This window comes from Pezoporus occidentalis, unplaced genomic scaffold (genome assembly GCF_034315485.1).
Source record: "Pezoporus occidentalis ecotype Australia unplaced genomic scaffold, CSIRO_AGI_Poc_V1 ctg61, whole genome shotgun sequence".
Lineage (NCBI taxonomy): Eukaryota > Metazoa > Chordata > Aves > Psittaciformes > Psittacidae > Pezoporus > Pezoporus occidentalis.
This window is the reverse complement of record NW_026915955.1, coordinates 2,685,202-2,698,016: the sequence shown is the minus strand read 5'-3', so window position 1 is coordinate 2,698,016 and position 12,815 is coordinate 2,685,202. Positions and strand designations below refer to the sequence as shown.

At 40.4% G+C, this 12,815-nt stretch overlaps 2 protein-coding genes across 7 annotated transcripts in view; both read left to right on the top strand.

Moving 5' to 3' along the window:
• Positions 1 to 12,815, top strand: part of MTFR2 (mitochondrial fission regulator 2) — a 364,022-nt gene that overhangs the window by 349,550 nt on the left and 1,657 nt on the right. The window lies entirely within an intron of this gene.
• The window catches only part of AHI1 (Abelson helper integration site 1), an 87,814-nt gene continuing 85,145 nt past the window's right edge, over positions 10,147 to 12,815 (top strand). For 5 of the 6 annotated variants that reach the window (XR_009968684.1, XM_062639625.1, XM_062639623.1 and 2 more), the window contains exon 1: positions 10,147 to 10,257. The gene's annotated coding sequence lies outside the window, so the exon portion shown is untranslated. Of the gene's footprint in view, positions 10,287 to 12,815 lie in introns of all 6 variants that reach the window. The other variant, XM_062639624.1, reaches the window with a different exon arrangement.

Here is a 12,815-nt window from a genome sequence, read left to right as displayed (position 1 = left end):
GTTTAATTCAGGCACATTTTAAAAGTGATCTGGGCCAAATCCAGAGAGCAACAGGCATGGCTGAAGGTCTCTTAAAACACAGTCTGTGATGGTGAGCACTGAGATTGTTCAGCCTGGAGAAAAGGCTAAGGGAGGGGGAGGGGTGTTGTAGGAAATTAACTTCAAATTCTGAAGAATGCTCCTCTTGACTGATGCAAAGAAGGCAATCTACTCTCTTTGCAGGGAACAGGAGTAACACTGGCAGTGAAAGCGTCATTATTAGCAGAGATAAAGATGTGATGGTACCACTCGGCGCTTGCCTGGCCACACCTGCAGTGCTGTGTACAGTTCTGGTCTCTACAATTCAAGAAAGACATGGACAGCCTGCAGAGGGCCGTAAGAAGGGCCATGAAGATGACCTAAGACCAAGAGAGCCTGCCCCATGTGGAAGGATAGAAAGAGTTAGGTCTTGTCTCCCAGGAGAAAAGAAGACTTGGGGGAGAGCCTCATCACAGTATTCCAGTACTGAAAAGATGGCTACACAAAAAATCACATGGAGAAGGGGCAAGTTGCGTTAGAAAGAAGATGGGTTATACTGGGAGAGGTTTCATCTTGATATAAGAAAAATTGTGAAAACAATCAATCACTGATACATCTCCCTAGGGTTGTGGTATAGTCCCAATTACAACAGGTTTTTAAGATGTGACTGGACGGGGTTTTAGATAAGCTCATCTAGGCAGGCTCTCTTTCTTTTGAAAAGTTAGATCAAATGATTTTTTTCAAATTTTTTCAAACATGGGTTGTTCTATGATTCTATAAACTTTCTAAGAGAAAGGGTCAATACATGGCAGAGCACTGTGGATGAAAAGGCTGTGAAAATTCCAGCTCTGGAAGATTTTTAAGAACAGTGTGTGATGGTATGGGTATAGTTTACCTTGCCTTAAAAAGAGGCAAATAGACTGCAGGTCAATTTGTAGTCCTGTGTCCTATGATTCTAAGGTAAGTATATCTAATAGACTTTTCTCTCAAGAGTTCATATTGCTGCAACTACTAAAAGTGATATGTAGAATTAATTATATGACCTAGGCTGAGATAGGAAGGCTCTACCAGGTCATAAAAATAAGTTTGGGCAATGTAAACAAAAGATGAGAGCTATGAAACGTCAAAATAACATAGTGATGCAAAGCACATTAAAAAGCATAGTGAAAAAAGAGAGAAATTTCAAATCCATTCACTAGTAACTGGACTCATTTATGTTACACAGGAGTGTGGATTAAAGTGTACGGCTTTATCCAAGAGCACAAAGAAGTGGGCTGCAGTGTGGAAATGGAAAACCAAAACCAAGAGAAGGTGATTCAATAAGCAGTGTAAGAAAGCTTCAGAGTTGGGGTAATAAAAAAAACAAAAGTAAATCTTTCAGTCTTGTGAGAATCTGCAGGCCCAAGTCAAAGAGATGATAAGAGACCAGGCACATGTAAAAGCAGAATAACTGAACTGGGAGGTATAATGCTGAAATGGAGAACGATGGAAAATTACTGTATCTGATAGGTAGAATCTGACTACCAATGATCTTAGAAGACTGACAATAATACAATGACCATATGCAAGAAAAGCTTTGCAAAATCATACAAACACCTAGTAAGTAACCTTTTCCATCAAAATAGCAGAGACGAGAGTAGTAAAAGTATCTAGTAAATGTATCAGGAGTAAATCAATTAACATTCATACTGTTATTTTCCAATACATTGATATTATGTAAAGTAGGCTTTCCATCTGACTGATTTATGTACCTGCATCTGCTGTCTTTGCCCTTGATGTGGTCAGGTTGCCAAGTCCTTGTTTTACATGGCTTTTTTGCAGTGACAGGAAACCAGCGGTAGAACACTTAAGTTCTACATCCTGCAGCAAAAGACACCTATATTCTCTTGCAGCAATAAGTAATAGCAGCTGCCTTTAGACTACCTATTTTAACAGAAAGGGGATAGAGAAAGACCAAAATAAGCAGCTGTATCAGGCAGGAAAAAAAAAATGGTACAAAACCAGAATGAGAAAGCACTACCACATTAAATACAAATTTTGACAGCATTCTGAAAGTACAGTCAGAAAGCCTGAGAGAAAAACAGAATATAGAAGGAAAAAGGGAGGATCAAGGCCCATTCCTAGATTTCTGGTCTCTGAAACAAGCTAAGAACTGAACTAAGAAATGTATAATGAAATCAGAAGCTATTAAAAGAAAAACTTTTTGCCCAAACTTCTTTCTAAATGAAGTCATGCCTGTACTCATAATTGAGAGGCATTAAGTAGGAGTTAGAAAATGTAGCATTGATAAAATGTACATAGAAACAATGGCTAAAATAGACACGTATGCATTATGAGAGGGTAAAGATATATAAAAATCCTGCCAAAACGTGATTCTTAAAAGATGTCTTGGAGATAGGGAAACAGGTAGAAAAGTAGAACAGGCAGAAAAGTATCTTCGGTCAAGTCCTGGCTTCTTGCTCAACAGAACAGAAATGAGAGAACACTTACATCTTGTCTATGCCGAGTACCTAAATTGCAGGGTTTTTTTAACTTCAAAAATCTTTACCAGTAATGTGTTCTTGCTTTGCACATTACTTAAGGAAGAACGTTTATGAAAAAATGTGTTCTGTTCATTATGTTTTCAATCATCAAACCATTTGGATGATTAATTAGTCATTTTCTTCACAAAGTTTCATTCTGAGTTCATTTTACTGAGAAATGAATCTGAAATACCAACTTACATTGACTTCTAAAGCATCTTTACAAACCTTATATGTCACTTTGACAAGATAGTGTGTCTAAGACAAATATGAAGTTTTTATTTTGCTGGGCAAATACAAGAATCTGCCTATACCACAGTACAAACACATTATTGTAATAAAGGCAGAATTACCAATAACTCTGTGCCCATCACTGCAGAAATAAACTGCACGTTAGGTTGAACACAGAATTTCAGTACAGAACTGAGACTTCTCATGTTATTTGGTCTCAGATTATTTCACAGCAAAATGAAGCCCAGTCATAACTTAGCCCATCTTTCTTGAATAAAGATGAAAACTTGCTGCAAGATATCTTGCTTTTGACTGCTATTAAAACATGCTCAAACCCAAGCAGCTCTCTACAAAAAACAACTCTTGAGATGTACTGACCAAGTGCAACACATTCAACTGGATCACACAGATCCTTCCTAAATAGGCAGGTTCTTGTACTTCAGTACAAGTTCAAAATTGTGTTATCCCTTTGCTAATCACAAAAGAATTTAAAAAAAAAAAGACTTTGATATAAAAATAAAAACCCAGTAATGTTTATAATAAATACTGTTTGCAAAATTGCTGTGAAGACAAGCAACTTCACATTCTTTCATTTAACTCTCAGATACCTTCAGAGAAGCTCTAGCAAGATTCCACAACAGATTGATTAGAAACAAATACCAACAAGCATGTGCAGCAATGTATTTGCAATGAAACTACTGATGTATTTCCTACGTTAAAAAATGGTAACTGTTTTCCTGACAACAGTAATGATTCTTATCAAGAAACCACTGGAAACATGGAAAGAGATTAAAACCTTAGTAAAATACTTAAGGATAAAATACCCCAGTGAGATAAGCAATGATTAAAAAGATAGGTTTGAAGGCTTTGAGAATAAAATTATGAGAAGCTACCCAAGGACTAAAATCTCCAAACCAACCTGCTTAAAAAAAAAAAAAAAACACCTTTAAAAGAATGAAAAGATACTACATGGAACACATTAAGTTGTACAGGATAAATGGCTTTTTTAAAAAAAGATTGTGGCAAGTAGCCTACAAATAAAAGAATCACAGGATACAACAGGGAAATTCTGGAGATTTATTATTCTTTATTAGATCTTACTGTATAGCTAACAAACAGCACAGAAGGAAAACAGTCTAATTTCAAATGAATACAAAGATGCACTAACCATACAAGGGGAACAACGGCATTCTGAGAAGTTAAAAAGTGGTAATGCTGCACTTAGTTGTAAGCAAATTATAACTCCAGTATCCAATGTTTCCAGAACATGTCAGAAAAATCAGATATAATGGCATGTGCTGTTACACTGCCATCCTGTGGCAAGGTACCCGCAGCTTTCTGTGAACATAATGCAGTTTTGCAGATGATAATCTGCTTTCAAAAAAGCAAGATTTAGCATCCTTGTTCCGAAGACATGAAAACATCAGTAGAGATTTAGCTATACCTCAGGGCATACTGCTGAAGAAACACTAACTACACTGATCCTGCAATCAAACTTTTGCTTTGGAAGGCTCATTGTCTGGAAAGACAACTGAACCTACAGCTTTTGAAACCTATTTTTTCTGGCTGTTAAACAGGATGAGTTTATCTTTTTTCCTCATGTTGTAAAGTTATAACACACTATAAATAGGTCATTTAGTATGTTGAACATACTGACATACAATCTAAGATATGAAAGAGTGTTGATGTGACTCTCCTACTAACTTCATCCCATTTAAACTGAAAAATAAAATTAATCAGTAAAAATGTAGGAATCTTACATTTCCTATTAATATGAGATCCTAAGATTGTGCTACTTCCTAGTTCTAGCCTTGCTCCAAGTCTCTAATATGATTCAACGAAGGCTTGAGTTTCTTAAAACACTTCAAAGTCCTAAACTGGAAATATCTTCAAATAGAAAAAAATTTTGGTTTTTTTTTTTTTTTTTTAACATGTTTTTCTGACTTTTAATAAAATAATTTTCTGGTTTTGGGCTACAAGTAAAAACTGTAGTAAACTGTGAAATGTCTTCTGCATTACAGAATTTTAACTTTGGAAGAACTGTCACCCACAACAAGGTCATAAAACAGAAGGAAAAAAAATCCATGGAAATAATTGTTTCTTGTCCCTACTCGTGAAAAAAATTTGAAATGGTAACTATGGCTCAACAAAGGGAATGAGGATAAAGGACATTCTTAAACACATGCAAAAGCTCTCTTCTGAGAAAGGACTGAGTACATCGCATGCTTATATATTCCCCTGAAATAAGGGCACTTACTTGAAGAACAGGAGGCGAATCAAGGATTGAACTAACACGGCTATCTTTTCAGCTGAAATTGCTCAAGTTCTCTGAGAGAAGGCCACAAAAATGTACACTGCCAGATAAATATGTATAGGCATTTATACTTCCAATATCTGCATATTTACGAAACGCCAACTTTCCAAAACAGTTAGACCTTATGACTTGCTTTCAAAGCAAAGCAATGCAAATTGGCATGCTAGATACAATAATCACAGGATGTAGAACATCTTGCACAATTGGTCTCTAAGTTTATCTTAAAAAGTTATTGATTGACTTTAATTTTTGTGACTTATCTTTCAGCAATATCATTAAAATTCTTATGAGTTGCATCATACATTACTTAAGCTTCAATTTATGCCAAACAATCAGCTTATTTGCTCAGCAAATCCAAAACCAGAAAAGGAATTATATTTGACTATCAAGAGAAAGTAACATCTAACATCTAACTTTTGCCAAAATATCACTGCATCTATAGAGCTGAGAGCCCAACCTCAAATACTGTTTCTATTTTGTACACTCAAGTGACATCTAGAGGTTGTCCCTTGCATGTAATAGATTTTACCTTTTTGTAGAAAGTTAGACTCTGACAAGAAGCTTGATGCATCATTCTGGAATGCCCGATTTTCAGAATACACCTGTTATCTTTCTACCTGTACACTACAATACCTCTACAATACACTACTTCTACTGCTGTGCACATCCCTGTCTACTTCCCACATACAGCAGATGTAATAGGAAGCCTTCCATGTACAAGCCCCTGCAACTGAGTGACATTGTGAACACATGGCTTTTCAATCCATTGAAAAACTCCATGCATCCACAATAACTGTTCTGTCTTTTCACAAGTCATTTTTTTCTCCTTCCAGCACAACAGGACTTGCACACTTGCCCATGCTTTTGGGCAGGATGCGTTCTGTTTGGAATATGTTTTCTTTTCTTTGGTCTGTTCCGCAGACCACCTAAGTACAGACAAAACTCATCCTATTATTATGGGGGCTGTCAAAATTCCCAGCGTGGATTTCTTAGAAGCTGCTTCTGACTTCCACTGCCCTTCCAATAATGAGTGAAGTCTAAATCTTCTTAAATTCACTACCAGGAAATGGAACAGCAGATATTCATGACACTGATGATGGAATACACATTGCAACAATTTTAGCTGTAGTGAAAGTGTGATTAGAAACCTTAAGAATTGCTTAGTATCAGCAGATTATGTTTGCGCTATGCAAAGTACATAGGAAGAAACATGGGGGAAAAAATTCTTTAGATCAGCATTACAAACCTTGGCTTACAGTAGCTTTCTACCTGCAATATTATTAACTGCAGAATAGCAGTATTTAAATATCCCACGCTGAGGGTACCAAATTTATCACAGACTTGTATTTTTGGTTTTATCACAGAATCTATTCTTTACGACTAAGACCTGCAGCGTTTCCTTCTGCTTGTCCCCTCAAACACCTCAGGTCTTTCATAGTTGTAATGGCCACAGAACTTTTTATGATGTTCTTATGAAACAAGTATTCCCCAGAAACCTGACACAAGTTTGTACCAGCAATAAGAAATCTTGTTGATGTTTTAGTGCCAGGTTTATTTAGAGGCCTTGTAGCCCATTACTGCTGCTGACAGGTCAAATCTTAGACAGATCTGCTTTCTATGTAAGTGATTAAAAATGAGTGGTTTTGAATTAACCATAACTGAGCCTCCCAGCTGCCATATGGCATCCACTCTGCCAGGCTCAGCTCTCACCCAAGCCCTGTGGGTCTTGCATGAGTTTGCCTTTTAACAGATTTGAAAAGGTCTTTCTTCAGCCTTGCTGTCAGAAAAGCTATTGGGCAATAGCCTCAACACTCATTCTTCTAAGAATTACAACCCTACATACTGTGGGATTTTATATGGTCACCACCAACCTGTATCTTAGTCCCATCCAAGCCTGTTGGCTGGTCATATCCAGCAATATATTCTACCACTCTTGTTGTCCCAACTATTACAAGAACTTTAATCATAACCTAAAAGCTTCACTACAGTGAACTCAGTCGTCCATTTAATTAGCTATGAAGCCTTCTTCCTAAATTACTGGCATAGAGGGCCCAGCAATACCATTAGCTTTACAGTTCCATCTCAACCATACACAAACCACGACATCAAAAGAAACCCCAAGCGACTCTCAGCTTCCAGAAGTCCTGCCTCAAATTCCCCTTGTTTCAGCTGTTCTCTGCACTAACCTCAGAGGATACAGGACAACCTCTTCAGCCTTTACTCTCTGGAAGCCTTTATATAATTCTAGGCTCTTCCCTCATTTGTAAGCAAGTGACTCTATTGTACGGTAAATGTACCACTACACACTCTCAAGCCCTGTTTACTACAGGCCTTTCCCTAGCAGTGTGGCTGTGGGAGCATCTAGCAGTGTAACTATTTTTCTTCCTAGTGTGACAGTGACTCTCTTAAAGGACTAAACATGCTGAGCTGTAAAAGAAAAAAAAAAACAAACATGCAGGTAGATATCCCAAATAACTAGGATGAAGACTTCATTGAGATGGCACTTCAGGCTGTGTTAGAGTACCTGTGTACATGCACTGCATGTAGGCTTCTGTTTTCTGCGGAGAACAGTGCTTATGCAGCATTATACTAGATAACTGCAAAACTCTGCAAGGAAGCTCTCAGGTTACTGTCCGAGATAGCATATGGAAAGCTTTTGGGAGTCTGTCTTCACCAGTCATTGTCCTATAATGGATTTTCATTAAAACATCTAGTTTTCAGCACAATTTGTGAGATCATGGCTGACAAGCTAGGTATGGACCTGTTTTCTGACTGCACTGGACTTGCTAGGATTGCTTTTAGGTAGCTTTTATGCTGCATCCTAAACAACTTGTGAAGATAACATAACGCTAATCAAACAATCACAGTAATCAAACACCAGTACTCTCCTGGGGAACCATGATGCCATTTTCTCTACATTGAAAGTCGGGGCTAGAATTTGAATTACAGTGTACAAAATATCTATGTTGGTTTGTTTGTTTTTTTACCCTGCTTTGCTACATAGAGTCTGCTATAATCAGGAATGGGTTCCTATTAATGATTACATAAGAATCCTTTGCAGTCATCCTACCTATACTGAAAATCTGCACAAAGCTTCAATCCTTTGCTGTAACTTACTGGAACCACAATATTGAACAATAAAGGTGGTCTTTGACTAGGATGTCTACTTTATGACCTGAGACCATTTTACGTGTCTTGAGTACTGTAAAAGCCAGCACTAGACCTGCCATATAATCATATGTCAATTATAAACATAATGAATGTCATAATCCTGCAACTTAGCTAGGAATGGACATCCGGATTTCTGGTTATCTGGACCAACCTCTTGTTCAATGCAAAGCGAACTTCAAAGTGAGCTCAGGCTGTTCAAGGCTGTTACTTAATGAAGTTTTGGGGGTTACCAAGGACAGAGATACACAATCTCCTTGTATACTACAAGGACAGAGAATAAAGACACACTAAGGACAGAAAGCAGCAATAGAAATGCTAAAGAGCTACCTTTTTAAAATTGTGTTATGCCAAGGCAATCCAGGACACCTGCGTATGAAAAAGAAATACCTCTACATCTCACTTGAGTGCATGTATTTGAGAAAGTGAAGGACGGGTAAGTACCAGAAACAGATAACAGCATCTGTCACTGGTAATACTTGAGAAGCAAGGTTTCAAATGTGTATTCTTCTGGCAGCTGGTACAACTCTTTGACAGAATTTGAGGGACACTACACTTAGAAACCATGTCATGATCACAGCATCACAAGCATTAGCCCACCTTTAGGTTGTACAAATAGCACATGGTCAAATGAATTTTACCCAACTTCACTGATGAAAAAATATGGCCACATTTATCCAAAATCTGCATTAACTTCTTGAGCCTTCTAGTGTTTGAATGAACTTTTGATATCTACAATTTTTATTACTCACATGAACTAACAGTACTTGCATGACAGTAATGAGGAATTACTATTTCTAGGGGAAAAACACACAACAAAACACAACAAACAAAACAACTCCACACAGTCTAAATTAGCTACTAAATCACACAGAAAACAGAAGTTTCTGGTGTATTTGCATAACTTCAGGACATGCATTTGTGCCTGCCAATTGCAAAAAGCTGATGTGCATTTCAAACATTTGGTAAGACACCTTCCTTACTCCAATAAAGACTATTACCCAGAAGCTTTACACTTCCGCGCTGTTTTGTACTTATGACCTTTTTTTTTTTTTTCTAAATGGATACATTACCCCTAAAGGGCTCCCCAGTTCCTAAAGCTTTTCAGTGTCTTTTTTACTAAGTTCCAACCCCATGTTTTCAGTTTGCTCACCCAAGCACCGAGATGCGTTTGTTTTACGAAAACTCACTGTCCTAGCTGCCTGTCGTGTAACGCACACCACTCTCATCAGTAGACCTCTCTCGTTTCCCGCTGCCGCCGGGTAGGCGCAGCGGGAACAGGCGGGCGCCAACCACCGGCGGGGATGGCTACTGCCACGCGCTCTTCTTGGCTCCCACCCCGACAGCTCCGCCAGACATCGCCAATCGCACTGGGTGGCGGGCAGGGCGGCGGGCAGCACAGCCGGGTTGTCCCCACAAGCCGCCGCCACGGGAGGGCGACACCGACAGGCAGGCTCTCTTTCCAACAGGAGGTCTAGGCCCAAATCCGCCGCCGCCACCGCCACCGCCACCACCAGCTCGGGGCGCCCGGACCGAACGCAGCCGCGTCCCGGCCCCACCAGCGCAGAGAAGGGCCGTAAGGCGAGCCCGTGTCGCGTTTGTCCACAAGGACGAACTCGTCGCTGCCTCAGGACGCCTGCCTCATCCCCACGGCACTGCCCGCGCTGGGCGGGCACCCTCTCCCCCCGCCGCACGGCTCTATCACGCATGCCCGCTGCCTCTACTTTCCATGGGGAAAATACGGCGGGGTGCGCCGCCGAAACCGTCCCGACAGGCTCGCGGCACCTTCGTTCCTGCCTCTCCTCGCCCCGATCCCTTGCGCGCATGCGCTCCTTGTGCTGTTTCCTTGGCAGCTGCGGTTGTTTTCGGCAAAACCACCTGCGCAGAGCCGTGGGGGGGGAAGAGGGGAGCAGGGCGAGACCATTGGCGCGGAAAAAAAAGGGGGCTAGGCCGCCGCAGCAGAGGGCTGGCAGCGGCGCTGCTACGGAAGCGGATGGGCCCGATGTGAGTGATACTCTTGCGCCGCGCCTCGGGTAGGAAAGGGGGGCCTGCGTAGGGCAGACATCCCGCCGCCGCTGCTCGTCCTCGTGCGCGGCATCAGAGGCGGGTAGGCTGGGGCACGCCTTCGCGCCGGTGTTCCCTCCCTCGGCTCCCGCGCCGCCTGACCCTCTTCTCTCTCCCCTTCCCTCGCACGGGGTGGAGGGCTCAGCCGCGGGCTCGGAAAGCTGTTACGGAGCGCGCTGCGGCGCCGGTCGTTGGCGCGCGCGGGGACGCGCGGGCGGCAGCGGCGCCCTCCGGCGATTAGCGGGAGTTGGGCCCCGCACCCAGCGTGATTACTCCGGGTGACGGCGGGGCCGGTGGGCTCGGGAGAGCGGCGGGACTGCTGGCCCGCAGGTGTCGGTGCAGAGGGGTCACTTGGCCGGCGGGTGTTGCCTCCCCTCTCTCGGTACAGTCTTTCTGGGTTACTCGGCGCGATTGCATACCCCGCCGCACGTGAAAGTACAGGGCTTCTCCGTGCCTAGCATGTTAAAGCTCAAAGCAGCGTGCCTCCCGCGCGTGAGGAATGTGCATCTGCACAGTAAATGCCATTAATGCCGTTAGTCCAGCAGTGTGTGCTGCGAATGTGCCGTTGTATTTTTATTGTTTACCATGGTTACTCTGCACAAAGCAAAATGCCACTTCGGAAATTAAATCCTTAGGTCGGTCCATTGGTGTAAACCCATTTTTGTAATCAGGATATAAGAGAGAGTCTTAAAATGTAATAAACTATAGAAGCCAGCTTTGTTTCCTTATACAGAACTGAAGTCCGTAGTTTTGCCGTCAGGGTAGACAGACTTTGCGGCCTTCTCCTAGTCAACAAAAGGTGCCCAGTCTTCTGGGGAAAAAAAGTAGCAGTTACTCTGAAGCTAAACCTTTCTCAGTTACTGTTACAAAATTCATATGGGTAGTTCCAGTTTTTTAAACATCCTGCTCAGTTACCGTGAGCACAAGGTTTTTACAGGCGCATCTAAACCTGTAGAAAGCTACTGCTCTTGTGGTGGTGTTTATTTGATGCGCAAGTACATAGGTATTTGCATGGTAATAATAATAAAGCTGTCAGTTTTCTGGACTTAAACGCTGAATTTTCATGAATAAAACCAGACTGGTTTTTGATGTTGCAACTACCATCAGTGAAGAGGAACAGATTCAGCTCGGTGCCATTTTACTGTATAATTACAGTAGAATGTAAAAGTAAAGCTTTTTCTGATCTCAAAGTAGTGATACTTACAGATACCTGAATTGGAAACCTACTAGTTAAACCAGAGATTTCCCACTGTGATTACTAATCTCGTCTAGAAGATGGCCTGATGTTCTACTTGGTTTTAGGCGCTGAAGATTACATTCACTTTTTGCAGCAAAAGAGGGATTTAGTTCACGAAAATCCTGAAGTGTGCAATTGCATTTTGTCTACTCAGTTTCCTAACAGGCCTAATTAGGTAGGAAATTTGTCACTTCCCATTGTGTAATACAGATTCTGTATATCCTGCTTCATTATAGTATAGAATTGATTTTTATGAAAAACCTCTACCTATATTATTAGCTTAAGGTGGTTTTTTGTGAATAGTGGGATTTGTTGCATGTTTTGCATAGAAAATTCCTGTATTACACATGCAGAATATAGCAACTCAGTATTGTAAAATACTGTGAAAATAGCGAGAATTTAATGTAGAATCACATTTACGAGTACAGGTGAAGTATTAGTGAAGAGCAAGTTAGATGATTGTCAGGAAGGTATACAGTAATTCTTGGAAGTTTTGGCTTCAGTATCTTGTTTTCCTGTTTATTCTTGATGGCTGGAATATGCCACTGTTCCAAGTATGTGTTTGTCATTCCTGGATTGCCTCGTATTAACTAACATGAAAGAGATCAAATCTGATCAGGCAAAAATGCATTTTACAAGATTAATCTTAATGATAACTGAATTTATTCAGATTGAGGCACTGTGGTTGCTGACCTTTGATAGAAGATTAAATCCTCACCAATTTAAGGTGAGATTACACTGGATAAACAGGCTTGTTCTCATCCTTGTTGATTAATGATCTATATTTACACACGAGTAATAGTTGCTTTAATGCACCATGTTAAAGGTCATTTAATTTTAATTTGGAAATGTGTATAAAATAATAGCACTGTCATTAGAGGACTTTATCTCTTAATTTTATTGCTGCAAGAAGATCAACTTTTACTGAATAAATATATAGGTAAACAGAAAATTATGCTCTCTGGTGAGTTTGTCAAGTCTGTTATTTTACAAAGAATGCTGGTAGACATGAGGTGAGCCTAGCCTTTGGAAAGGTTTTTATTCCATTATAAACAAAGCTATCTGCAAAATAAATTTATGTGTAGTTTTTTGTGGTGTGATTTATTTAACCATTGACCATAAAATTCTTTCCATACTTGGAAGAGGTGTGTACTTTATGTTGGTGTTGTGTTCTACATTGCCTCTCATATTTTTTGTTTTAAATTTAAGATCACTTGAACATTTAATTTCTTGTTTATAATTATTTTTTCTAAGGGGTGGT